This window comes from Balaenoptera physalus (assembly GCF_965194825.1).
Source record: "Balaenoptera physalus genome assembly, chromosome: X".
NCBI lineage: Eukaryota > Metazoa > Chordata > Mammalia > Artiodactyla > Balaenopteridae > Balaenoptera > Balaenoptera physalus.
Genome location: NC_138903.1, coordinates 91,298,354 through 91,322,287, shown reverse-complemented (window position 1 = coordinate 91,322,287; position 23,934 = coordinate 91,298,354). Strand labels below are relative to the sequence as shown.

The window sequence follows — 23,934 nt, the reverse complement described above, 5'->3', positions numbered from 1 at the left end:
GCTCAGTAGTTGTGGCACAGGGGCTTAGTTGCTCCATGGCATGTGGGATCTTTGCGGACCAGGGCTCGAACCTGTGTCCCCTGCATTGGCAGGTGGATTCTTAACCACTGCACCACCAGGGAAGCCCACCCTCTTTCATTTCTGATTTAAGTAATTTGAGTCTTCTCTTTCTTTTTCTTAGTTAATCTAGCTAACGGTTTGTCAATTTTTTCGATGTTTTCCAAGAATAAACTTTGGGTTTAACTGATTTTTTTTCTCTTCTCCATTTCATTCATTTCAAATCTAATCTTTTTGTTTCCTTATTTATGTTCTATGTTTAGTTTGTTTTTCTTTTTCCAGTGTCTTAAGGTAGAAGTTTAAGTTATATATTTGGGATCTTCTTTTTTAATATAAATATTTACAGCTATATATTTCCTTTTAAGTACTGTTTTACCTGCATCCTATAAGTCTTGGATGTCATATCTTCATATTCATTCACCTCATTGTGTTTTCTAATTTCCTTTTTAATTCCTTCTTTGACCCAATGATTTTTGAGGAGAGCATTTTAAAATTTCTATATATCTGTGTATATCCCAAATTTCTTTTTGATGTTGATTTCTCATTTTATTCTACTGTGGTCAGAACACATACTTTTTATTATTTCTTTTTTTTTTACATTTATTGAGATTTTTATGGCCTATCCTATATGGACTATCCTGAGGAAGTTTCATTGTGCATTTGAGGAGAATGTATATTCTGCTGTTGCTGGGTGGAGTGTTCTATAGATGTCTGTTAGGTCTAATTGGTTTATAGCATTTTTCAAGTCTTTGAATTTTCTTGTTGATCTTCTGCTTTGTTGTTCTGTGCATTATTGAAAGTGGAATATTGAACTCTCTAACTATTATAGTTGAATTGTCTATTTTTCCCATCAATTTTCATAGTTTTTGCTTCATGTACTTTTAGTCCTATTGTTAGTTCCATATATTTGTAATATTGTTTTATCTTCCTGATGGATTGACCATTTTATCATTATAAAATGTCACTCTTTACCTCTAGTAACCTTTTTTATTTTTAATTCTATTTTGTCTGATAATAGTATTGTTACTCCAGCTTTCTTATGGTTGCTGTTTTCATGATATATATATTTTTATCATTTTCCTTTCAATCTTTATATGTTTAAACCTAAAGCATGCTTCCTGTGAACAGCATACAGTTGGATCTTTTAAAAATCTAATCTGACAATCCCTGCCTTTTGTTTGAATTGTTTAATCCATTCATATTTAATGTTATTATTGATATGATTGAATTTATTTCTGCCAACTTACTTTTTCTAAAAAAAATATTTATTTATTTATTTATTTGGCTGCATCGGATCTTAGTTGCAGCACACGGGATCTTTAGTTGTGGCATGTGGAATCTTTAGTTGTGACATGCGAACTCTTAGTTGCGGCATGTGGGATCTAGTTCCCTGACCAGGGATGGAACCCAGGTCCCCTGCATTGGGAGTGCGGAGTCTTAGCCACTGGACCACCAGGGAAGTCCCTCTGTCAACTTACTTTTTGTCTGTCATATATCTCATGTGTTTTTTGTTCCTCTCTTCTTCTCCTCCACTTTTCTTACATTAGTTAAATATATTCTACTGAAGGATTTTAATTTATTTAATTACTTTTTCATTATATCTTTTAGAGTTATTTCCTTTGTGGTTACCATAGGACTTGACATATACATCTTAATTTATTGGGTTCTATTTCAGATTTATACTAACTTAATTCCAGTGAGGTATAGAAACATCACTCCTATATAGTTCTATTCCCTTTATCCACTTATTGTGATATTGTTATACATGTTACAACAAAAATGTTATAAACCCATCCACTGTTACCATTATTACTTTACATAACTTTACATCTCTTATGGAAAATGAAAGAAGGAAAGCAAGTATATATTTATAGAATTTATTATGTTAACCTTTTTATTTATCACTTCTGGTTTTCTTCATTTCTTCCAGGGGATTTTAGTTACCCTCTGGATTTGTTTCCTTAGCCTAATGCAGCTTTGCTCCCACCCATCTCCTTTGTGCTTTTATTGGCAAATATATTTCTTTTCTCTGTTATAAGCCCAATAATACATTATATATGTACTGTTTTAACCAGTTGAGAGAAGGAAGGGGAAATAAATATACATTTGAACTGTGTTTTATAATTACATAATTAACTTTATATGTGCTTTTTTTCCCCAGTGGATTCAAATTACTGTCTGGGGTCATTTGCTTTCAGAAGTAGAGAACTTCCTTTAGTATATCTTGTAAGGTGGGTCTGCTAGTGAAAGGTTCTCTCATTTTTTTCTTTGTCTGGGAATGTCTTTATTTTTGAAAGATAGCTTTGGTGAATACAGGATTCTTGGTTGACCGTTTGTATCTTTGAACAGTTTGAATATACTGTCCTACTTCCTTCTGGCCTCTATTGTTTTGGTGATAAATTAGCTGTTGATCTTACTGGAGTTCTCTTATAAGTCAGGAGTCATTTTTTTTCTTGCTGCTTTCAACATTTTCTCCTTGTCTTTGGCTTTTTCAGATAATATATTTTAGCAACTCTGAGTACTGATCCTCTCTCTCTGGGGTTTATTGTTGTTGTTATTTGCTTGTTTTTTTAGTGACTGGCTGAATTATTTCAATCATGTCTATTTCCTCCCTGCTATATGATGCCTCTATGTTGATCCTCAGAGTGTACAGTATTGGTATGCCCATAGTCACTCTGGGATGACAGTGGTTTTGGCAGTCCTCTCTTTACTGTCTCCTTACCTGAACATACTTGACTGGTTGATTGCTTTATTGTTTTTGACAATACACTGGGGCATAAGTTGCTCCACAGATTTATGGGATTAAATTTGGGCTCCTTTTCAGATATAGTTTTTGAGGTCATTGTTTGACATTTGTTTGGACTCCAAGAAGACTCTACTTAGCTGTCTCTTTTCCTAATTCTCTGGTAGACTAGCTGGCCTAACGTTTAGCTTATATCTCTAATGAATCTACTGACCTCCCCTTAATTGTTATTCACTACAACCTCCATTTTTTATAGCACCTTTAGCCTTCAAGTTCACACTGTGTGACAAATGAAGTCAGTTCCTTTGGAAAGAGTTTTGGAGCTCTCTGTTTTAAGGCCTGCCTCTCCCCTGGGAAAATCTCTGATACAAGGCTCTGGAGCTAAGGATGGTGACGGTAGCACAATTCTCTCTGAGTGACACTGCTACTTTAGGAGCTGTACACTTGACTCAGGATGGGCAGTTCCTTCAGGTCTTCCTGGCTTGCCTCTCCCAGGAAATTGAGTCCCCAGTATTCTTAGCACACTATGCTGAAGGTAGAGCCTCCTTATGATGAATGGGGGAGGAGCAGAGGGAGCCCTCACCTTTCAGCTGCACTCACTTGGAACTTAGCCTGAGCAACAGTCAACTCAAGGCAGGATGAGAAGTTTTGTCTCTCCTGGGAAGATACTGTGACGCTTCAGATGTGAGCTGGGGGAGAAGGAGACCTGTGTTTTTGACTGCACCCTTCTGGAGTGGAGTTTCCATCATGCTAAGCTGGAAGTGGGAAGGCAAGAAAAGAATCTTGGTTCAAATGCCACAGATTCTCATGGTTCTTATTGTTATAGTAGATTGTCTTTTAAAAACGTTTCTTCATTTGCTGTATGCCCTTAGGACCATTTCCAAAGAATTTAAATGATTGTATTTTAGGAGAATAACTTTTAACAATTTCACTGGGAAATGGATCCTCAGAGTTCCTCATATTGCCTTGCCAGAAGTGGAACACCAACCATAGTTATTTTTAATTTCCTGTCTGATGGTGTCAAGATCTGTGTCATTTCTGATTATTACTTTGCCTCTTCAGAATGTTTTATTTTCTTTCCTTTTTGTATTTCTCATAATTTTTTCTTGAAAACTGGATTTGTATAAGACAGTAATTACTGAGGTAAATGGAGTTTATTATTGGAGATGAGCCTGTCATTCCTACAAAGCTTTTAGTGTGAAGTTTGCATTAATCTAGTTAGAAGTTGGGCTGACTTTGATGTTTTCTTCCTATTTGGCTCTGAGTCTTTCCACTTGGTTTTGCAGTTTCCCTTTGTATTTCTCCCCAAAAGGAATCTGTTTCTTGCTGTCCTCCACTGTTATTTTTACTCAATGTTTGTTAGTGTGGTGTTGAGGGGAGGGACGAGCATTCTCTGGTGTTTTGATTGGGTCTTCATCTTAGGCAGCCACTGTGAACCTGGGTTTTGGTGGTGTAATCTTCACATGTGTTCATGCCTCTCCTCCAGGTTTAATGCTAAGCCTCCCCTCATAGAATTTTTTTGTTTTTCTGTTTCCCTTTCCTAGCTGCAGTGGGTTTCTACTAGTGACTTTAGGATATGGGTTTTGTTGTCCGTTTCCCTGCAGATTAAGTCTTTTGTTTACTAGGGGAGATAGGTCTGGTTGGAATTTCAGCAGTGACTGCTATCTCCCTCTCTTAGCTGGCATTATGGGGAAAGCTCTCTCAAATTCTCCCTGATCTTCCCGGAGAACATCTAGTGGGGTTTCTGGATGAAAGCTTGAAAGAGAGTGCAAGCTCTTTATGTCTGTGGACTTCAGGGACTGAACACTCTCATGCTAGCCTTCAGTCTTTAGAAATTCATTAGAAATTTCAAGCTGAATTTTCCTACTGGTCTACATGGTGTTTGGTGGTGTCTATTCCAGATAAGCAAATGCTTGGGTCCTATTTCTCCCTCCACGTGTCTCTCTCTAGATTTTGGGATAATCATTTGCCCTGTGACCTCAGTTCTCTAAAGGTTTTAAGAAGATTTGTTATTTTGGGGACTTCCCTGGTGGTCCAGTGGTTAAGACTCCACACTTCCAGTTCAGGGGGCCCGGGTTTGATCCTTGGTCAGGGAACTAGATACCGCATGCCGAACTAAGACCCAGCACAGCCAAGTAAATAAATAAATAAATGTTAAAAAATGCAAAATGTTATTTTGCATTTATCCAACTTTTTTTCCTGTTTTAAGTGTGAGTAGCATTCTTTTCAGCTCTCCATTTGGAGCTGAAACCAAAATTTGCCTTGTTCATTTTACAACTTAAATATAGCATTTGATTTAAAGTTCCTTTTGGTTCCCATAAGCAGTACAATCTCTTTTGCTCTTGTGCCTTGCACTGGACAGGGAGTTGGGGCCTATTTCAGAAACATTTCTTTCATTATCCCAAAAATATTCTTGGGTCTGGGAGGATAGTGAGGGAGAAGCAAGGTAGATATTCCTCATTGTATGGCTGTCTTTAGGAACATTGGTCATTGTCTGTTGGCTCAAGGTGAACAGGTGAAAGGTTAAATAGTCTGGAGACTATTCTTATCATTGGAAAGATGGGAACTCATAAATTGTCAGTCATAAAGCTTTGCATTTTTTTCCTGTCCTCTTTCCCTTTGAGGTATGAAGGAGAATTTTGTAGAGATGGAAATAAAACTCCATAGCCTAAAAATGTAAAGAATTTCTCCTTTTCAGCTACAAACTAGGACTGACCAGATAATTTTGAGTTTAAAGTAGAAGGGTTGAACCCTTCTCTCAGAGTCCAGTGAAGTAGCACCCAGAACAATAGTGATGGGGATACAGTTGGACAATAACCCCAAACAACCTTGCTCAGACTCCCAGAAGGGCCTTGGTTGTGCCTGGGCCTGTTTTAGTGGTTTTGTGGTGAATTCAGTTCTGTATCTGCCTGATGCAGTGCTTCTGATGTTTGATTCAGCCCAGTCCCAGAAGTACAGGAGACAGCAGGTAAAGGGAGCTTACAAAGGCATGTGGTCCTCCAACTCAGGAGAAAACGAGTGTTACCACCTGTTTGAATACCCTCATGTGTTGTAGGCACAGCATCTGATTTGGGTACTAAGGCAGTCAAGCTGTGAACTGGCATTAAATGCCTTTTTAAGGCATTAATGGTGGAGGAAGCAATGCCACTGTGAGCCTTGCTCTTTAGGTCTGTCATCTGAAGAAACATTACCGCTATTCGGACATCCTAAAGGATTGGCTGGGCAATAAGGTGAAGATAAAATTCAAATCCTTAGGTTCCAATCTAGGCTCTTCCCCTTACAGGTATGTAACCTTGCATAAATCACATACACTCTTTGAGCCTCAGTTTAGTCACCTATATCGAAGGCACAATAACACCTCTCTCAAAATTGCCTGTCAGAATTAAAAGAGCTAGAAATATGAAAAAATGGACTGTGAACAGTGATGATTTACATCACTTCTAGGCCACAGTGTAGAAAAAGGTGTGTGAGATCTCCATGTATTCTTTTCCTCTGCTGCAGTGGTATCATGATTAGTTTGGATCTCTGGGAAACTAGGGGGAGCAGAACCTCTCCATCCCCAATTCTCATGAAGTGTGAGAAATAAACCTTTGTTGTGTTAAGCCACTGATGTTTTGGGGTTGGTAGCTATCCTATCATAAGCTTAGCCTAACCTGACAAACACACAAATGGTCCTCAGAGTTAAGCAACAGAATCACTGGAATTCTTGTTAAAATACACTTTATATGTGGGAAAACTATATTGGGAGGCAAGTGATTATGATAGTGGTGATTATGATGGTAAGAGAGTACTACTCACGTAGCATATCAGAAAGTCAATAGGTAATAACTAAACAAGTCAAGAAATAGCAGTTGTTAAGTCATATGTGTGATAAGGAACTTGCGTCCAGAATAAACAAAGAACTGTTACAACTCAACAATAAAAAGACAATCAACCTAATTTAAAAATGGGTAAAATGACTTGAATACACATTTCCCCAAAGAAGATATACAAATGGCCAATAAGCACATGAAAAGATGCTTAACATCATTAGCCATCAAGCAAATGCAAATAAGGAGCCCTCAGAGAAATCGGAGCCCTCATACACTGCTGATAGGATTGTCATATGGCACAGTTGCTTTGGAAACAGTTTGGCAGGTCCTCAAAAAGTTAGAGTTACCACATGAACCAGCAATTCCACTCCTAGGTATATACTCAAGAAAATTGAAAACATATTTACATGCAAAAAGTTAACACTGCTGTATGATATATGTGAAATTTGTTAAGAGAGTAAATCTTGAGTTCTCATCACAAGGAGAAAAATGTTTTCCTTTTCTTCTTTTTCTTTTTATTGTACCTAGATAATGGGTGTTAACTAAAATTATTGTAGTAATCACTTCACAATGTATGTAACTCAAGCCGTTACGCTGTATACCTTAAATGTATACAGTGATGTATGTCAATTATGTCTCAACAAAACTGGTAAAAAATTTAATTAAAAAAAGAAAAAATGGGAAAAAAATTACCTTTGCTTCTTCTAGCAGAGATGATTAACTAGTGTATCAAATACTACATACCTGTGTTTTTTTTTTAAATCAGAAACAAAACAAATATATTACAGTACCTCTTCATAAAATGAATCAAAGCATTCAAATGAAGTTAAAGCAATTTTGGACATAATCATTAGCATGCTCTGAGGTTATCTACATAATAAACTAAGACAGAACCATCATTTCTGTACTTGTAAATTTTATATTTTGACTTTTCAATAGAGTTTATTTTAAAAGGCAAAAGAAAATGTACACGAATGCTCAGTACTGATATGGATGTGGATGGACCTTGAAAACATTATGCTACATGAAAGAAACTAGACAACAGAGGCCATGTACTATATGATTCCATTTCTATGAAATGTCTAGAATAGGCAAATCCTTAGAGACAGAAAGCAGATCAGCGTTTGCCAGTTGCCGGGGAGAGGAGGGAATGGGAGCACCATTATGTGCTAACGGGTATGAGGTTTCTTTTTAGGGCAATAAAAATGTCCTGTAACTGAATAATGGTGATGGTTTCAGAACTCTGTTAATATACTGAAAACCACTGAATTGTGCACTTTAAGAGGGTGAGTTTTTATGAAAAAAAGAGTGAATGTTGTGATATGTGAATTATATTTCAATAAAGGCGTTAAAAAAAGAAATAACAGGACTTCCCTGGTGGCGCAGTGGTTAAGAATCCACCTGCCAATGCATGGGACACGGGTTCGAGCCCTGGTCCGGGAAGATCCCACACGCCGCGGGGCAACTAAGCCCACGAGCCACAACTACTGAGCCCAGACGCCACAACTACTGAAGCCCACATGCCTGGAGCCCGTGCTCCACAACAAGAGAAGCCACCGCAATGAGAAGCCCGCACGCCGCAACTAGAGAAAGCCCACGTGCAGCAACAAAGACCCAATGCAGCCATAAAAAAATAAATTAAATTAATTTTTTAAAAAAGAAAGAAATAGCAGCATAAGCATATTCTTCTGAAATATGGAGGTAAATACCAGAAGAAACCAAAAACATTTATGGTAGTTGCTTCTGGACAGTGAGAATGTGGAATGATGAGGCAGACTGCAGTTTTTAATAACATATTCTTTTACACTATTGGATTTTTAAATTTTATACATATATCCATAAAAATAAAAATGAGCTAAAAACAAAGGACACCTACACAGAGACATTTTTTTAACATCTTTATTAGAGTATAATTGCTTTACAATGGTGTGTTAGTTTCTGCTGTATAACAAAGTGAATCAGCTATACCTATACATATATCCCCATATCTCCTCCCTCTTGTGTCTCCCTCCCACCCTCCCTATCCCACCCCTCTAGGTGGTCACAAAGCAGCGAGCTGATCTCCTTGTGCTATGTGGCTGCTTCCCACTAGCAATCTAAAATATCGTATGCTAACACATATATATGGAATGTAAAAAAAAAAAAATGGTTCTGAAGAACCTAGGGGCAGGACAGGAATAAAGACGCAGATGTAGAGAATGGACTTGAGGACACAGGGAGGGGGAAGGGTAAGCTGGGACGAAGTGAGAGAGTGGCATGGACTTATATACACAGAGACATTTTGAGGAAAAGTCAAAAGAGATTCTGATACCTTGGATCTGAGGCAGGAGCCAGGATTCTGCATTTTCAACAAGGTAGGTGATTTCGATGCAGGTGGTCTGCTAGTAGCTAGCAAACTTTGAGAAACACTACTATATCCAATGTTAAAGTTATTTAACAATGGATTGTGGTATAATCCCTCTCTTGCTGTGTTCCTTTTGGAGTGGCGAGTTTCAATTGCTAAAGAATGAAATTATGTGCTCAAGGTTATGTATTCAATCAGGGACAGAACTGGGCCAAAAATTGAGGCCTTCTGACTCAACGATTAATGTATTGATTTTTAAGCTTCTATCATGTGTTGTAGGTACCAAAATGAATAAGATAAATTCTTTGCTTTGAATAAGGCAAGTCTAGTGGGCTAATTATAATGCCTGAAAATGCATTAATTAAGATTTTACAAAGCATTTTTCCACATTTCATGTCAGGATTAATAAAACTATAATGTGAGAAGGTGGACCTTCTCCATAGTTCAGTAGGGAACATAGTGGGGTGTAACTCACTAGAGACTCCAGGGAAATCAAAGGGGCTTTGTTACCTTGAGGACTTCAGCTCACCAGCAGCAGTGAGGCCCTTAGGAGAGTACAGGACACATGAGAAGAGGGAGAGTGTCCTTCAGACACAGCATTACCTGGGGGAGAGTGACACCCACCTCTCAGCTGTCTGGATTTATTTATGGACACAAGTGAGAGCTCCCTCAGCCCTCTCCCAAACATCTGATGGGGTTCTGGTCCTGCTAGTGCAGGGGAGAGGGTAGGAACCAGCCCAACACAGTTCACACACTCAGTATGTCATCGGATCTTCTCCACAGCCCTGGAAGGCAAGCTTTATCCCCAATTCACAGATGAGAAAACTGTTCCCTACGGCAGTGGTTCTGTAATAACTGCCAGGTTGATTCCTCCAGCTGCGAGTCCCAGAGATGATGTGTTTTATGCATTATTTCACATCCTGACAACAGGAATTTTAAGTGTCTCCACTACCTTCATAAACTCACTGAGCAGTTATTTTGATTGCTTGGTATTTTCCTATGTTTCAAATCTTTTATTATTTATTTTATGACAAAAGTAATCTGTGTATTTTAGGGGGAAAAGTACAGGTGAAAGGATAATCTCTACCACCAGCATCCAGAGAAAACCATTATTTTGCTTTTGGTCTACTCAGTTTCAGTTTTCCCTGTACATGGATGTATTGTGTAACTTTTTTGGGTTTTTTTTTTCAAAAACGGGCAGATGCTGTATATGCGGTTCTAAAAACTGGTGTTTTTCTTTATTGTTATTTTACAATGTACCATGAACATCTCTTCCATGCACGTGGGTGAAAATCCCCTACTGAAACACAGAGAGCACTGTAGTTGGATCAAAAGGCTGCTGGTAATGAGAGTGACACCTAAAGCAAAGTATCAGCTTAAGGTTAAAGCACATAGCCTGGCAAATGCCTGCCAGGGAAAGCAGGGTCAGCGATATTCTCATCAGAGGAGTCAGAATTGAAGGCCAAAGGCATTAAAGATATGGGATATCATGTAAGCCCCTCTGGCCCCTACCTCCGCCCCTCATTCCCCTGACACCCCGTTGGCCCCTTGGGGTGAATGGATCCTGTACATCTCTTTGCATCCAATGAAAGTCACCTATTTTCTGTCTTTTCCTTAGCTCTTCCTGAGCCCTTGACATATCTGCACATTCTCTCATCATCTCCTCACTGCCCAGATGCCTTCCTGTAAGTTGTCCTGATAGTCCTTGGGGGAATCATCCATCCCCCTGTCCGTTTTTCTTTTTGCTTTCCGGGGCACATAGTCTTCAGCGGGGCGCTTTTCCGCCGCCCACGGCTGACTCTCTGGCTTTGCCTGGGATTCCAGCTTGCCCTCACCGTGTGGTTTTCCCTCAGCTTCGGACTTGCCCTGCTTTTCTCGCTTCCCCTCATCTTCTGGCTGTCCCTCGTCTTCTGGCCGTCCCTCATTCTGGAGCTCCTGCTCATGTTCTGACTTCCCCTCCACTTCTGGCTTTTCTTCCTCATCTGACTTTCCTTCATCTTCTGTATCTACTGCATCTTTTGACTTTCCCTCATTGTCTGGGTTTCCTTCATTTTCTGGCTTTCCTTCATTTTCTCTGTAGACCTTCTCCATGTTGAGATTTGCCCTCCTTTGCCTGTTCTAGGAGACAAAACGGAGACAAAGGAGACCGAGGACTTAGGTGGTGAAATACAGGTTCTGATAAGTATTTGCCTCTGTGATTTAGGATCTTCATGGCCTACCCCTATGGGCAGTGTGCACTCCCGCCCATACATTTTCTCCTTTCTTTCCCAGTGTATGCAAGGTTGGCACACATGATAACATGAGCCTACCTTGCAGACACTTCCACAGGTGCTTCTCCCTACATTTAAGTGGGCTGTGCTGACAAGTGTATAAGAGCAGATTTGTCCCTAAACTTTGCTCCGGCCTTGGCTATGCCGGTAACAGTTTTAACTGGGTGGTCCCAACTTAGGCTGACCCGCAAGAATCCTGGCCAGTTTCTTTTTCCCCTTGTCTACAGTTGTAAGACTTGTAGAACTGCAGATACAACCAGACAATGGCCAGTTCTCAGATATCAGAGATACTCTGTTATCTTCAAGGACTTCACAGATGCCACACCTGCCAACTCTCACTTCCTTGTTTTCCCCTCTGTCTTCACCAGCCATAAAGCACCAGGTTCCCTTAGGGTCCTGACAGAGGCCATGTATTCTGAGACCGGAATAGGGAGGCTTGGAGGAGGGGTGGCAGGTAGTGAACTCCCCAACTTCTGCTCAGGCTTTAGTCAATCCTACTCCCAGGGGTCCTGGGGCAGTTGCCCTCTTCCATTGACCTGCACTGATACTGCAGGTCTTTCCTTTCCTTGTCTGGGTTGGTGCCTACAACCACAGACCCAAAGACCTGTAGAGAGACAGGAGACAGATGGTGAATGAGGGACTGAGAAGTGAATGAGTGGCAATGAGGACACTGATTCTTTTCCGACTCTAGCTGTCAATACTTTCCCAGCTCCTGCCATACCCTTGCCCTTTCCCTTGCTTCTCTGATCCCCCTCTACAGCTCCTCCCTAACAGCCTCCTTTTTTTTTTAACCACTGAGAAATGGCAGAGAGAGATTATTTCCAAAGTGTTTCTATGTTTCCCAATCTTCCTTCCAAATTTCTGTCTCACTTTTCCTTGTGAGGTTCAGGACAGTGATGTTCAGAAGGCATATCCAGCTTTGCTCAGGTCTCTGCCTTCCAAACCCTCACCCCAGGGTGCCCAGATAGAACGAGCCCATCCCTCATTCTGAAAATGGTGATGGTAGAGTCAGGGAGCATGGCAGAAATGTCCAGAGCATTCCTGCCACCGCTTCCCTTTCCACATACACAGAAAGACCACATTTTCCTGCAATGCAAGAGACAAATTATTTCCAAACTCATTAAAAATTTTGGTCCATGTTACCTCCTCTCAACTCTTCCTAGTTCAGGAGTCACTCCTGCCCTATAGGGAGCTGGTCTCCAGACTGAACTTCAGTCCCCCTCCTCTGTAGCACCTCTCCCTCTCCCCTCTCCCTCATCCCCCTCCCCCCACATCCCCCCCTGCAAAAAGGACGAAGGTGGAGAAGAGCAGGCCTGGCCCCTTTGCAAGGGGGTCTGCCCTCCCCATCCTGGGTTCACAGGCGTTGCCCTCCTCCCTCCACCCCGGAAGGATCAGGCCATTTCCTCTCCATCCCCCTCCGCTAGCCCTTTCCCTCTGTCAGATGTCCCCCGATAACCTGCCTCCTAAGAGATCCCAACTGGTACCCATTCTTATCCTCTGGCCCCTCTCCATCTCCTCCCACCAAGCCCTCCATCTCTTGCACCAAATGGATGGGCATCAGGGAAGGGGTAGAGAGAATCCAGTCCTAGACCTGCTCTGGTCTTTGCCCTCTGCCACCCCCACCCCAGGTGTCCGCAGGAGGCAGTGAATTTGTGACCATCTCAGGGAGATGCCTCCTTCTCACATTTCTTGCTGCCATAAGCCAGTACTTATCCAGGGAAATAAGAGATGGTACCCGGACCTCTCCCCCAACACTCACACAATTTTCTGCGCCAGAACGAATAAGGGTGGGAGGAGGGTGGCATCTGGAAAGCAGACCGGATCCTGTGTAGCCTCTGTCTGTTACTACCCCTACCTCAAGTGTCCCCTTCCCCACTCCGGCTAGTACCGACCTGCAACCTTGCGGGGCTATAAGGGCAGTTTTCCCCTTGGTCCCTCAGTCTGAAATCTATCTTCCTCCACGGAAATAGGGAGCTGATGCCTGGAAGAGAGGGACTTCCGTACGCATCGGCTCCCGATCACATGAAGGAAACGTCACCAGTGGGCTCGGGTCCCTAGTTCTCCCTCCTGCAGGAAGTGCCTCAGGAGTCAGCCCACTTCTTCCCTTCACTGGCCCCTTCCCGCCTCACCCTTCTTCAGTACCCTCCCCTGACTGCTTGAGGCCCTGTCACTCATTTTGGTCGTGGCTAATCCCAGAGGTCAAATGGGAACCCTTCTCCCTGTGGTATGTATTTGTTCTTCTGTCTTATCAGGGGCTGCGTCTTCTCCCAGGGCTACTGGCCCCACTGATCCATCTCTGAGGAATTTCTTTCTTTCTCTCGTTTGATCTCAAAGTGCCTACCCCCTCCATCTACTTCTCCACTCTGACACTGGTGCTCATTCCTGTCTTCCAGACCTTCACATAATAGGTACAGGGTGCATTGGTAGGTAGGGAAGCAGGTAGTTGAAATAGGGATTTTATTTTCTTCTAAATAATTTTTTTCAGTTTTATTTAACTTATTTCCCTCACCGTGGGTTATTTTTATAAGCAAAAAGTTAAATAAAGCTATTTTCATTTGGGAAAAAGAACATGTTTAAGGTAGAGGAAACAACCAACATCCCCAAATTGTGAGAGCAACTTAAGTTCCTAATATTAATTTTTACTAGAAAATGGATTTGACTGTCTACCTACAAAAGAATTTTTAAAGTTTTCATAAATAGCTGCTTCTGTCATGTTCTACCGAAAATACATGTATTTAATATTCCCAAACAATAGCTGAGTGTCAAGTGCACTTGCTGGAACATGATGGCTAACACAATATCAGTCTTGAAAATTTGGCCCATGGCTATTTTCATTCAGAGGTTTAGCTGTGCAGCAAAGCAGCTGAGGATCTGAGGGGTGCCGACATGGTCTGATCTTCCCTGCCCTATCAAGAGGGGAGGAATATGCTGTCCCGACCCCTTCTCACCTTTCAGAGCCTCTCATCCTTTGCATTCAGGCACCTGACTGTTGCTTACCCAAAAATATACATGGAGAGGTGACCAAGGTGGTGACTTCAATAAATGCTTTTGGCTCCTTCCCTCCCTCCCCCAAATTCCCACAGAGATTACGCAACTCCAGCAGAGATGGGAATGCTGTTCTGACAACTGGAAACCAAAACAGATCCCTTCTAGACCCCTGCAGCAGAGGGTTTCCATAAAGCCTGTAGAAGTGATTGTTGGGGGGAGAGCCTCCAGACCTGCTTGCTGTCTACCCTTATTCCCAGTGCCCAGGTGGAAACTTCCTTGACCCTGTCTACTGCTTACCACCTAACTAAGGAGATGCAGCCTGCTGGGTCTTTCAACTCTATTATCTTTACCTCCAGGGCACCTAGGAGGAGCCTAGCCACGCTGAAGAGTTGCTTCCTGCCAGTCCACACCCACCCTGGTGCTCTCTCAGCCAGATTTAGACCAGTGTCTAAGGAACTCTGACAGGCCGACCATACTGATTGACCTAGACCAGGTGTTTTCAGCTGAGGAAGTCTGTGGACCACCTGAAATAATATGCAAGGTAGCATATGCTTAGAAGGTAGTAGAGTATGTAGACTTATGAAAAGAAGAGCTGTACCCTAGGAGCCTCAGAAACCCTGATACATGAGCAGGTTGACATCATGAAGAAGCAGAAGCTATGAGGCAGAAAAAAGACAGAAGGAGAAGGAGCTACTTGGGAATGAGACAGGAAGGAGAAGAGACAAATAGCAGCTGAGCTATGTTAGAGGGAGAGCACTTACTCCTTGGGTTCTGGCATTCTTAACTAAAGAAACCCCTGGAATTATGTTCAAAATAATGTGCATGTGTGTGTGTGGGGGTAGGGTATACACATTTTTACTGGGTGTGTACATTTGCCTAGGATAGGATCCATTACTTTCATTAGATGCTGAAAGGGGTAATATAAAAAAAAGGGAGAAGGTCAACTGGCCTAGAAAATATATTTTCATATACATCTTTTTTCAAATAGGACTATGTCTATTTCTTAGGAGAAACTAACAGAACAATTAGCCATTTTAAAGTGTACAACTCAGTGGCATATAGTACATTCATGATGCTGTGAATCTATCACGTCTATCTAGTTCCAAAACATTTTCATCAACTCCATACCCATTAAGCAGTCACTCCCAATTCTCCTCTTCCCTTAGTACCTAGCAACAACTAATCTACCTTCTGCCTCTATGGAATTATCTACTTTGGATATTTCATATAAATGAAATCATTCAATATTTGACCATTTGTGCCTGGCTTCTTTCACTTAGCATAATGCTTTCAAGGTTCATTCACATTGTAGCATGTACAGTATTTCATTCCTTTTTATGGCTGAATAATATTTCATTGTATGTCTATATCATATTTTGTTGATCCATTCAGACATTGATGGATATCTGGGTTGTTTCCACCTTTTGACTATTGTGAATAGTGTTGCCTTAAACATTTGTGTATAAGTTTTTATGTGGATGTATGTTTTTATTTCTCCTGGGTATATGCCTAGGAATGGAATTGCTGGGTCATATGCTAATTTTTTTTTATTCTAATTTTTTTTTAATCAGTCATCAATTTTATACACATCACTTTATACATGTCAATCCCAATCACCCAATTCAGCACACCACCATCCCCACCCCACCACAGTTTTCCCCCCTTGGTGTCCATACGTTTGTTCTCTACATCTGTGTCTCAACTTCTGCCCTGCAACCCGGTTCATCTGTAACATTTTTCTAGGTTCCACATACATGCATTAATATACGATATTTGTTTTTCTCTTTCTGAATTACTTCACTCTGTATGACAGTCTCTAGATCCATCCACGTCTCAACAAATGACTCAATTTCGTTTCTTTTTATGGCTGAGTAATATTCCATTGTACATATGTACCACAACTTCTTTATCCATTCGTCTGTTGATGGGCATTTAGGTTGCTTCCATGACCTGGCTATTGTAAATAGTGCTGCAATGAACACTCGGGTGCATGTGTCTTTTTGAATTACGGTTTTCTCTGGGTATATGCCCAGTAGTGGGATTGCTGGGTCATATGGTAATTCTATTTTTAGTTTTTTAAGGAACCTCCATACTGTTCTCCATAGTGGCTGTATCAATTTACATTCCCACCAACAGTGCAAGAGGGTTCCCTTTACTCCACACCCTCTCCAGCATTTGTTGCTTGTAGATTTTCTGATGATGCCCATTCTAACAGGTGTGAGGTGATACCACATTGTAGTTTTGATTTGCATTTCTCTAATAATTAGTGATGTTGAGCATCTTTTCATGTGCTTCATGGCCGTCTGTATGTCTTCTTTGGAGAAATGTCTATTTAGGTCTTCTGCCCATTTTTGGATTGGGATGTTTGTTTCTTTAATATTGAGCTGAATGAGCTGTTTATATATTTTGGAGATTAATCCTTTGTCCGTTGATTCATTGGCAAATATTTTCTCCCATTCTGAGGGTTGTCTTTTCGTCTTGTTTATGGTTTCCTTTGCTGTGCAAAAGCTTTTAAGTTTCATTAGGTCCCATTTGTTTATTTTTGTTTTTATTTCCATTACTCTAGGAGATGGATCAAAAAAGATCTTGCTGTGATTTATGTCAAAGAGTGTTCTTCCTATGTTTTCCTCTAAGAGTTTTATAGTGTCCAGTCTTACATTTAGGTCTCTAATCCATTTTGAGTTTATTTTTGTGTATGGTGTTCGGGAGTATTCTAATTTCATTCTTTTACATGTAGCTGTCCAGTTTTCCCAGCACCACTTATTGAAGAGACTGTCTTTTTTCCATTGTATATCTTTGCCTCCTTTATCATAGATTAGTTGACCATAGGTGCGTGGGTTTATCTCTGGGCTTTCTATCTTGTTCCATTGATCTATGTTTCTGTTTTTGTGCCAGTACCATATTGTCTTGATTACTGTAGCTCTGTAGTATAGTCTGAAGTCAGGGAGTCTGATTCCTCCAGCTCCATTTTTTTGCCTCAAGACTGCTTTGGCTATTCGGGGTCTTTTGTGTCTCCATACAAATTTTAAGATGATTTGTTCTAGTTCCGTAAAAAATGCCATTGGTAATTTGATAGGGATTGCATTGAATCTGTAGATTGCTTTGTGTAGTATAGTCATTTTCACAATGTTGGTTCTTCCAATCCAAGAACATGGTATATCTCTCCATCTGTTGGTATCATCTTTAATTTCTTTCATCAGTGTCTTATAGTTTTCTGCATACAGGTCTTTTGTCTCCCTAGGTAGGTTTATTCCTAGGTATTTTATTCTTTTTGTTGCAGTGGTAAATGGGAGTGTTTCCATAATTTCTCTTTCAGATTTTTCATCATTAGTGTATAGGAATGCAAGAGATTTCTGTGCATTAATTTTGTATCCTGCATCTTTACCAAATTCATTAATTAGCTCTATCAGTTTTCTGGTGGCAGTTTTCGGATTCTCTATGTATAGTATCATGTCATCCGCAAACAGTGACAGTTTTACTTCTTCTTTTCCAATTTGTATTCCTTTTATTTATTTTTCTTCTGTGATTGCAGTGGCTAGGACTTCCAGAACTATGTTGAATAACAGTGGTGAGAGTGCACATCCTTGTCTCATTCCTGATCTTAGAGGAAATGCTTTCAGTTTTTCACCATTGAGAATGATGTTTGCTGTGGGTTTGTCATATATGGCCTTTATTACGTTGAGGTAGGTTCCCTCTATGCCCACGTTCTGGAGAGTTTTTATCATAAATGGGTGTTGAATTTTGTCAAAAGCTTTTTCTGCATCTATTGAGATGATCATATGGTTTTTCTTCTTCAGTTTGTTAATATGGTGTATCACATTGATTGATTTGCGTATATTGAAGAATCCTTGCATCCCTGGGATAAATCCCACTTGATCGTGGTGTATGATCCTTTTAATGTGTTGTTGGATTCTGTTTGCTAGTATTTTGTTGAGGATTCTTGCATCTATATTCATCAGTGATATTGGTCTGTAATTTTCTTTTTTTGTAGTGTCTTTGTCTGGTTTTGGTATCAGGGTGATGGTGGCCTCATAGAATGAGTTTGGGAGTGTTCCTTCCTCTGCAATTTTTTGGAAGAGTTTGAGAAGGATAGGTGTTAGCTCTTCTCTAAATGTTTGATAGAATTCACCTGTGAAGCCATCTGGTCCTGGACTTTTGTTTGTGGGAAGATTTTTAATCACAGTTTCAATTTCATTACTTGTGATTGGTCTGTTCATATTTTCTGTTTCTTCCTGGTTCAGTCTTGGAAGGTTATACCTTTCTAAGAATTTGTCCATTTCTTCCAGGTTGTCCATTTTATTGGCATAGAGTTGCTTGTAGTAGTCTCTTAGGATGCTTTGTATTTCTGCAGTGTCTGTTGTAACTTCTCCTTTTTCGTTTCTGATTTTATTGATTTGAGTCCTCTCCCTCTTTTTCTTGATGAGTCTGGCTAATGGCTTATCAATTTTGTTTATCTTCTCAAAGAACCAGCTTTTAGTTTTATTGATCTTTGCTATTGTTTTCTTTGTTTCTATTTCATTTATTTCCGCTCTGATCTTTATGATTTCTTTCCTTCTGCTAACTTTGGGTTTTGTTTGTTCTTCTTTCTCTAGTTTCTTTAGGTGTAAGGTTAGATTGTTTACTTCAGATTTTTCTTGTTTCTTGAGGTAGGCTTGTATAGCTATAAACTTCCCTCTTAGAACTGCTTTTGCTGCATCCCATAGGTTTTGGGTCGTCGTGTTTTCATTGTCATTTGTCTCTAGGTATTTTTTGATTTCCTCTTTGATTTCTTCAGTGATCTCTTGGTTATTTACTAACGTATTGTTTAGCCTCCATGTGTTTGTGTTTTTTACGTTTTTTTCCCTGTAATTGATTTCTAATCTCATACCGTTGTGGTCAGAAAAGATGCTTGATATGATTTCAATTTTCTTAAATTTACTGAGGCTTGATTTGTGACCCAGGATGTGATCTATCCTGGAGAATGTTCCGTGCACACTTGAGAAGAAAGTGTAATCTGCTGTTTTTGGATGGAATGTCCTATAAATATCAATTAAATCTATCTGGTCTAGTGTGTCATTTAAAGCTTCTGTTTCCTTATTTATTTTCATTTTGGATGATCTGTCCATTGGTGTAAGTGAGGTGTTAAAGTCCCCCACTATTATTGTCTTACTGTCAATTTCCTCTTTTATAGCTATTAGCAGTTGCCTTATGTATTGAGGTGCTCCTATGTTGGGTGCATATATATTTATAATTGTTATATCTTCTTCTTGGATTGATCCCTTGATCATTATGTAGTGTCCTTTCCTTGTCTCTTGTAACATTCTTTATTTTAAAGTCTATTTTATCTGATATGAGTATAGCGATTCCAGCTTTCTTTTGATTTCCATTTGCATGGAATATCTTTTTCCATCCCCTCACTTTCAGTCTGTACGTGTCCCTAGGTCTAAAGTGGGTCTCTTGTAGACAGCATATATATGGGTCTTGTTTTTGTATCCATTCAGCAAGCCTGTGTCTTTTGGTTGGAGCATTTAATCCATTCACGTTTAAGGTAATTATCGATATGTACGTTCCTATGACCATTTTCTTAATTGTTTTGGGTTTGTTTTTGTAGGTCCTTTTCTTCTCTTGTGTTTCCCACTTAGAGAAGTTCCTTTAGCATTTGTTGTAGAGCTGGTTTGGTGGTGCTGAATTCTCTTAGCTTTTGCTTGTCTGTAAAGCTTTTGATTTCTGCATCAAATCTAAATGAGATCCTTGCCGGGTAGAGTAATCTTGGTTGTAGGTTCTTCCCTTTCATCACTTTAAGTATATCATGCCCCTCCCTTCTGGCTTGTAGAGTTTCTGCTGAGAAATCAGCTATTAACCTTATGGGAGTTCCCTTGTATGTTATTTGTCATTTTTCCCTTGTTGCTTTCAATAATTTTTCTTTGCCTTTAATTTTTGCCACTTTGATTACTATGTGTCTTGGCATGTTTCTCCTTGGGTTTATCCTGTATGGCACTCTCTGCGCTTCCTGGACTTGGGTGGCTATTTCCTTTCCCATGTTAGGGAAGTTTTCGACTATAATCTCTTCAAATATTTTCTCTGATCCTTTCTCTCTCTCTTCTCTTTCTGGGACCCCTATAATGCGAATGTTGTTGCATTTAATGTTGTCCCAGAGGTCTCTTAGGCTGTCTTCATTTCTTTTCATTCTTTTTTCTTTAGTCTGTTCCGCAGCAGTGAATTCCACCATTCTGTCTTCCAGGTCACTTATCCGTTCTTCTGCCTCAGTTATTCTGCTATTGATTCCTTCTAGTGTAGTTTTCATTTCAGTTATTGTATTGGTCATCTCTGTTTGTTTGTTCTTTAATTCTTCTAGGTCTTTGTTAAACATTTCTTGTATCTTCTCAATCTTTGCCTCCATTCTTTTTCCTGTGTCCTGGATCATCTTCACTATCATTATTCTGAATTCTTTTTCTGGAAGGTTGCCTATCTCCACTTCATTTAGTTGTTTTTCTGGGGTTTTTTCTTGTTCCTTCATCTGGCATATAGCCCTCTGTCTTTTCATCTTGTCTGTCTTTCTGTAAATGTGGTTTTTGTTCCACAGGCTGCAGGATTGTAGTTTTTCTTGCTTCTGCTGTCTGCCCTCTGGTGGTTGAGGCTGTCTAAGAGGCTTGATGGGAGGCTCTGGTGGTGGGTAGAGCTGACTGTTGCTGTGTCGGTCAGAGCTCCGTAAAACTTTAATCCACTTGACTGTTGATGGGTGGGGCTGGGTTCCCTCCCTGTTGGTTGTTTTGCCTGAGGCAACCCAACACTGGAGCCTACCTGGGCTCTTTGGTGGGGCTAATGGCAGACTCTGGGAGGGCTCACACCAAGGAGTACTTCCCAGAACCTCCGCTGCCAGTGTCCTTGTCCCCACGGTGAAACAGAGCCAGCCCCCACCTCTGCAGGAGACCCTCCAACACTAGCAGGTAGGTCTGGTTCAGTCTCCCCCAGGATCACTGCTCCTTCCCCCGGGTCCCGATGCACACACTATTCCGTGTGCACCCTCTAAGAGTGGGGTCTCTGTTTCCCCCAGTCCTGTCAAAGTCCTGCAATCAATTCCCACTAGGCTTCAAAGTCTGATTCTCTATGAATTCCTCCTCCCATTGCCGGACCCCCAGGTTGGGAAGCCTGACGTGGGGCTCAGAACCTTCACTCCAGTGGGTGGACTTCTGTGGTATAAGTTTTCGTCAGTCTGTGCGTCACCCACGCAGCAGTTATGGGATTTGATTTTACTCTGATTGCGCCCCTCCTACCGTCTCACCGTGGCTTCTCCTCTGTCCTTGGACGTGGGGTATCCTCCTTGGTGCAGTCCACTGTCTTCCTGTTGATGATTGTCCAGCAGCCAGTTGTGATTCTGGTGCTCTCGCAAGAGGGAGTGAGAGCACGTCCTTCTACTCCACCATCTTGTTTAATCTCCTCATATGGTAATTTTATATCTAACTATTTGGGGAACTGCCAAACTGTTTTCCACAGTGGCTGCAACATTTTGCATTCCTACCAGCAATGTATGAGGGTTCCAATTTCTCCACATTCTCCAAAGCAATTGTTAATTTCCATTTTTAATTTTTATAATCCTAGTGGGTGAGAAGTGGCTTTGATTTGCATTTTCCTAATGACTAATGATATTGAGCATCTTATGTGTTTATTGGATATTTATATATCTTCTTTAGAGAAATATCTATTCAACTCCTTTGCCCATTTTTAATTGGGTTGTCTTTTTGTTGTTGAATTGTAGGAATTCTTCATATATTCTGGATACTTATCAAATATATGATTTCCAAATATTTTCTCCCATTATGTAGATTGTCTTCACTTTCTTGATAGTGTCTTGTGATTCGCAAAACTTTTAAATTTTTATGAAATGCAATGTATCTGTTTTTCTTTTGTTGTTCATGCTTTTAATGTCATATCTAAGAATCCATTGCCAAATCCAAGGACATGAAGATTTATCACTTTGTTTTCTTCTAAGAGTTTTAAAGTTTTGGCTCATATATTTAGGTCTTGGGTCCATTTTGAGTTAATTTTTTTAATATGGTGCGAGTTCATTTTTCTTTATGGCTTTATAAGATGTAAAGATTCTTCTGATGTCAGTGCACAACACACTGTCACACAAATGAATAAAAGGCATTTTTGCAAAAAAATATATTACAATTTACCCCCTTGATGTCTTGACATCTGTTTTAAGTTCAATTATTTGGGATATTTGAGTGGCCCAAATAGTAGAGGATATTTACAGAGAGTAGGGAATAAGTTGCCCTAAACAGCATAGAAAACATTTTATTGTGAGAATTAAAAGAAGGAAAACAAATAGAAGAATGAGGAGTCTTTGTAGGCCAGCCATAACCAAATTCCCTATTGATATGGCGTTAGCCAAGAAAACAGATCTGAAGTTTTCAGGGTCTCTAACAATATTTTTGGTAGACTTGAAAAGTGTTATAAATATGAATTATATATTTTATGACAAAAAATCTTGGTGACAAGTCCAGTAGTTATGTTGTTGGAGTGTACGAACTGATAGTTTAGTAAAACATATAGAAAAAGTTAGTGGTATTTATAGCCAAGGAGAAGGGGTAGTTGTGTTCATGGTCAGAGACGTAAGACAGGAGGTAATGGTGGAAAGTTGGAGTGGGGGAGTAGGATAAAGTGCTAGAGAGTGGGAGGTCCTCTTTCCAGGTGGTTGAGGAGTGGTCTAGGAGGCAGTTGCCCCCTGAGGAAAGCAATAATCTCCATTAATTTTTATAATGGCATTAATAGTACTGTAGTAACCTCTATAAGATTTCCCTTTAGGCATAAGAGTATAGAGGTGTACACCTTTTGGCAGAGAGCAAAACATAAACCAGGGTCATTGGCTAAGTAAATTATGAACTCAGGACATGTAATAAAATCACTAAAATCAAAGGGAGAAAAGCAATAAATTTATTGTGTCCAATTTGTCAGTGTCTTAGGAAAGGTAACACATAGGCATTGCCGGGACTCTAGTCTTAGTGACTGGCATGAAGTCTTTCCCCATTGAATGATCTTGGCACTCTTGTCAAAATTCACTTGACTTACATGTGAGAGTTATTTTGGGGCACTCTATTCTATTCCATTGGTCTATATGTGTCTTTATGCCAGAACTACACTGTTTGATTACTGTAGCTTTATGGTAAGTTTTGAAACCAGCAAGTGTGAGTCCTCCAAATTTGTTCTTCAATTTCAAGGTTGTTTTGGCTATTTAGGGTCTCTTGAGATTCCATATGAATTTTTTAAAAATTTATTATTGGCTGCGTTGGGTCTTTGTTGCTGCACTCGGGCTTTCTCTAGTTGCAGAGAGCGGGGGCTACTCTTTGTTGTGGTGCGCTGGCTTCTCATTGCAGTGGCTTCTCTTGTTGTGGAGCACGGGCTCTAGGCGTGCGGGCTTCAGTAGTTGTGGCACGTGGGCTCAGTAGTTGTGGCTCGCAGGCTCAAGAGCACAGGCTCAATAGTTTGGCACATGGGCTTAGTTGCTCCGTGGCATGTGGGATCTTCCTGGACCAGGGATCGAACCTGTGTCCCCTGCATCAGCGGGCAGACTCTTAACCACCGTGCCACCAGGGAAGTCCTCATATGAATTTTAAAATAAGATTTTTCTGTACCTGAGTAAAACATCGTTGGGATTTTGATAGGGGTTGCACTGAATCCTGTAAATTGTTTTGACTAGTATTGACATCTTAGCAATACTGTCTTCAATTCCACAAACAC

General features: G+C 40.4%; 1 protein-coding gene and 1 pseudogene across 2 annotated transcripts in view; one reads left to right on the top strand and one right to left on the bottom strand.

Annotated features, from left to right (window-relative positions):
- The window catches only part of BEX3 (brain expressed X-linked 3), a 265,627-nt gene that overhangs the window by 139,948 nt on the left and 101,745 nt on the right, over positions 1-23,934 (top strand). The gene's annotated exons all lie outside the window — the stretch shown is intronic.
- The window catches only part of LOC309653221, a 31,915-nt pseudogene continuing 8,393 nt past the window's right edge, over positions 413-23,934 (bottom strand). The window contains exon 2 of the transcript XR_014268777.1: positions 413-11,069. The product of XR_014268777.1 is annotated as an uncharacterized misc_RNA (transcript). The remainder of the gene's footprint in view (positions 11,070-23,934) is intronic.